The 4,719-nt window shown below is 63.5% G+C and overlaps 1 non-coding gene across 1 annotated transcript; it reads right to left on the bottom strand.

Annotated features, from left to right (window-relative positions):
- Positions 1-2,740: 2,740 nt before the first annotated feature.
- Positions 2,741-2,859, bottom strand: LOC131863920 (5S ribosomal RNA). The gene has a single exon (XR_009362813.1). It is a non-coding gene; the product is annotated as a 5S ribosomal RNA (ribosomal RNA).
- Positions 2,860-4,719: the final 1,860 nt, after the last annotated feature.

Raw genomic sequence — 4,719 nt, 5'->3', positions numbered from 1 at the left:
TTTGCCTTTTCTGGAAATTAGTGAAGGCAGCGCATCAAAGGTGCGCACCTCGCTGCCCACCTTGGTGTGCTCTGAGGTGCGCACCCGGGAGCGCTACGAAGTGTGCTCCAAGGTGCGGCGTGCACGTTGTCGGAGCCCGGTTTGCCCCGGGTGCGCACCTCGCCTGCACCTTGGCCGGGGTGGGCACCTTGGCTGGGTTTGCCCAGGGTGCGCTCCGAAGCGGGGTTACTGGAGCGCCCCCTCTTTTTTTGTCAGAGCGTTTGGTGGGGTTTCTCGCATTGGCTCTTCCCAGGCCCGGTTGTTGGGTGCGCTCCCACCCTGGCGCGCGCGAAGTTGGAAGTTGGGTTAATTGCCCGGGCGCGCACCTTCGCCAGGGTGGGCACCTTGGTGCGCACACCTTGGCTGGGCTGCGCACCAGGGCGGGCTCAAGATGGCACCAGCATTCCCTTTTTCTCACTATCTTTCAAAACGGAAATTTTAAAATCTCGTTTTTTTTTTGCCTTTTATGGAAATTAGTGAAGGCATCGCATCAAAGGTGCGCACCTCGCTGCCCACCTTGGTGTGCTCCGAGGTGCCCACCACGGTGCGCAACGCCGGTGCGAACCCGGGAGCGCCCCGATGTGTGCTCCAAGGTGCGGCGTGCACGAAGTCGGACCCCGGTTTGCCCCGGGTGCGCACCTCGCGTGCACCTTGGTGCGCACACCTTGGCTGGGTTGCGCGGCCTGGTGGGCACCATGGTGCGCACCAAGGAGCGCTCCGAAGTGTGCTCCAAGGTGCGGCGTGCACGAAGTCGGAGCCCGGTTTGCCCCGGGTACGCACCTCGCGTGCACCTTCGCCGGGGTGGGCACCTCGGCTGGGTTGCGCGCCCTGGTGCGCACCAAGGAGCGCTCCGAAGTGTGCTCCAAGGTGCGGCGTGCACGAAGTCGGAGCCCGGTTTGCCCCGGGTGCGCACCTTCGCCGCGGTGCGCACCATGGCGTGCACGAAGTCGGAGCCCGGTTTGCCCCGGGTGCGCACCTCGCGTGCACCTTCGGCGGGGTTGCGCGCCCTGGTGGGCACCATGGTGCGCACCAAGGAGCGCTCCGAAGTGTGCTCCAAGGTGCGGCGTGCACGAAGTCGGAGCCCGGTTTGCCCCGGGTGCGCACCTCGCGTGCACCTTCGGCGGGGTTGCGCGCCCTGGTGGGCACCATGGTGCGCACCAAGGAGCGCTCCGAAGTGTGCTCCAAGGTGCGGCGTGCACGAAGTCGGAGCCCGGTTTGCCCCGGGTGCGCACCTCGCGTGCACCTTCGCCGCGGTGGGCACCATGGCGTGCACGAAGTCGGAGCCCGGTTTGCCCCGGGTGCGCACCTCGCGTGCACCTTCGCCGGGGTGGGCACCTCGGCTGGGTTGCGCGCCCTGGTGCGCACCAAGGAGCGCTCCGAAGTGTGCTCCAAGGTGCGGCGTGCACGAAGTCGGAGCCCGGTTTGCCCCGGGTGCGCACCTCGCGTGCACCTTCGCCAGGGTGGGCACCTCGGTGCGCACACCTTCTCAATGTTTTCTTGCCTTTTCTGGAAATTGGTGAAGGCAGCGCATCAAAGGTGCGCACCTCGGTGTGCTCCGAGGTGCGAACCCGAGAGCGCTCCGAGGTGCCCACGAAGTCGAAAGTCGGGTTAATTGCATTGTTTTCCCCGGGTGCGCTCCGAGGTGCGCAACATCGACGCGCACCAAGGAGGGCTCCGAAGTGTGCTCCAAGGTGCGCACGATGGCGTGCACCTCTGGTGCGCACGATTCGGAGCTCGGTTTGACCGGGGTGCGCACACCTTGGCTGGGTTGCGCACCTTTTGTGCGCTCCAAGGTGCGCACGAAGTCGGAGCTCGGTTTGCCCCGGGTGCGCACCTTCGCCAGGGTGCGCACCTTGATGCGCACGCCTTGGCTGGGCTGCGCACCTTGGTGGGCGCCATGGTGCGCACCTTTCGTGCGCTCCAAGGTGCGCACGAAGTCGGAGCTCGGTTTGCCCCGGGTGCGCACCTTGGTGGGCGCCATGGTGCACTCCGAGGTGCCCAAGATTGGTGCGCACCAAGGAGCGCTCCGAAGTGCGCTCCAAGGTGCGCGCGAAGTCGAAAGTTGGGTTAATTGTCCGGTTTGCCTCGGGTGCGCACCTTGCGTGCACCTTCGCCAGGGTGGGCGCCTTGGTGCGCACACCTTGGCTGGGCTGCGCACACCTTGGCACCCGCGTTTCCTTCATTTTAAATTTTTTTTTTTTACAATCTCTCAAGTGGGAAATTCTATAATCTCAACTTTTTTTGCCTTTTCAGGAAACTTTTGAATGGAGCGCATCATTGGTGCGCTCCGAAGTGTGCTCCAAAGCTCTCTCCAGCTGCGTGCACCTGCCCCGGCCGCGCACCCGGCCCCGCCCAGCTTCGCTCACCTGTCCCGGGCGTCTGGTGCGGAACCTTAGAGTAAGAAACATCACCGTGCACCTTGGCCAACGTGCGCGACTCGACCGAGCGCGCACTGGCCGAGGTGCACACCGATTTCACCTGGGTGCGCGCGCAGCACCTCGGGCGCACCGGGGTGCGCGCACAACGCCCGGGTTGCACCGTGGCCTGTGTGCTCGGGGCGCCTCGGGTGCGCGCTCGGTGTCGCCCCCGCGCGCGCGGTAGTGCGGGCAGCGCACCCCGGCCCGGCCCGGCCCCGACGAGAACGCAAACGGGCAAAAGGTTTATTCAAATAGCATTGCGACGCCCGGCGAAAAACTAAAAAAGGGTGCAACACCGGGACTTCCCGGGAGGTCACCCATCCCAGTACTACTCCGGCCCAAGCGCGCTTAACTGCGGAGTTCTGATGGGATCCGGTGCACTAACGCTGGTATGATCGCACCCGTTATGAGCTTGTCGCAGTGTGTACTTAGCAAACCGCGACCCACGTGCGAATCCACCCCGGCCACCCACCCCCGTCGAGGTGCACACCCTCCCTCGCGAAGTGCGCCCCGTTCGCCAAGTGTGAGCCCTGCCCGGGTGCGCGCACCTTGCTAGGGCGTCGGGTGTGCACCCGGCCCGGCCTACGTGCGTGCACCTGGAGGGGGCATCGTGTGCGTGCAGTGTCCCGTCTGCAACGCGGTGCCCACACACCACCTCGGGCGCAACGACCTGCGCTCACATGTGGGCCGAGTGCACCTTGGTGCATGTTCGGGGCGCCTCGGGTGCACGCTCGATCTTGCCCTGGTGCACCAAGGCGCTCGGTTTGCCCCGGGTGCGCACTTGGTGCAAGGTGGGCACCCAAAATAGGGATCAAGCACCAAAACACAAGTTTCGGGATGCAAAATGGGACCCAAGGACCACAAATGCGTTCCAAGACCCATGATGGGTCCACGAGAACAAAAATGTGTTCCGAGACTTAATAAACAAATATTGGGTTTTAGGAGAAGAAACATGCTCTGATGCCCAAAACGAGAATCGACCCCGAAAAGGCCACAGGCCAAAAGTGGGATGCGAGACAAAAAAAAATGGGACCCGAGGACCAAAATTGGGTTCCCAGGTCGAAGACAGGGCAACCGGACAAGAAACGACCTCTAAGGCTCGAAATGAGTCCCGACGACTAAAACTTGACAAGAAGCACCCATCAGGCACCCAACTCGACACCCATGGGATGCCGACCCACCCGGGCTTCCACCTAGCACACCTTGGCACCCACCCACCCTCGCACCCAACCTCGCACCCAACTTAGCACCTTTGAACCCACATTGGCACTCACCCTGACCCTGGCACCTTGGAACCCACATTGGCACTCACCTTGACCCTGGCACCCACCTTTGCACTCACCTTGGGACCCACCCTGGCTCCCACCTCGGCACCCACCCAGACACCCACCTTGGTTCCTTGGCACCCACCTTGGATCCTTGGCACCCACCCCGACACCCACCTTGGCACGCAACTTGGCTACTTGCCACCCACCTTGGCTCCTTGACGCCCACCCCGACAACCACCCCGTGACCTACCCTGGCTAGGGTTGGTGCACACCCACCCTGGTGCCCACCTTGGCACCCACCCTATGACCCACCTTGGCACGCACCTTAGTACCCACCCCGTTACCCACCCTAGGACCCACCCCGTGACCCACCTTGGCCAGGGTGGGTGCACCCACCCTGGTGCCCACCTTGGCACCCACCCATCCTAGCACCCAGCCTGTGACCGGGCTTGGAACCCAACCTTGCACCCGCACCCGTCTTGGCCAGTGTGGGTGCGCACCCATCCTGGCACCCACGTTGTGACACACCCTTTAACCCACGCACCCTAGCACCCACGTTGGCACCCACCTTGGAACCCAACCTAGCAACTTGGCACCCACCCCGTGACCCACCTTGGCATCCACCATAGCAGTCGCCGACTTGGCACCCACCTCGGCACCCACCTTGACACTTGTGGACCCACCTTGCCACTCACCCTAGCATCGACCCATCCTAGCACCCACCCTGGCACCTTTGCACCCTAGCACTCACCCATCCTAGCACCTAACCTGTGACCCACCTTGACACTCACCCTCGCACCCACCTTGGAACCCAACCTAGCACCCACCCACCCTGACACCAACCCTAGCACCTACCCACCCTTGCACCCACCCTGTGACCCATCTTGGCACCCACCCATCCTACCACTCAACCTATCACCCACCTTCTCACCCACCTTGGCATCCACCTTAGCACCCACCCACACTGGCACCTTGGCACCCACCTCGGGCAAGGT

Source organism: Cryptomeria japonica, unplaced genomic scaffold, assembly GCF_030272615.1.
Source record: "Cryptomeria japonica unplaced genomic scaffold, Sugi_1.0 HiC_scaffold_73, whole genome shotgun sequence".
Taxonomy (NCBI): Eukaryota; Viridiplantae; Streptophyta; class Pinopsida; order Cupressales; family Cupressaceae; genus Cryptomeria; species Cryptomeria japonica.
The sequence above is the reverse complement of the archived record's forward strand: the minus strand, read 5'-3'. Positions and strand labels throughout refer to the sequence as shown.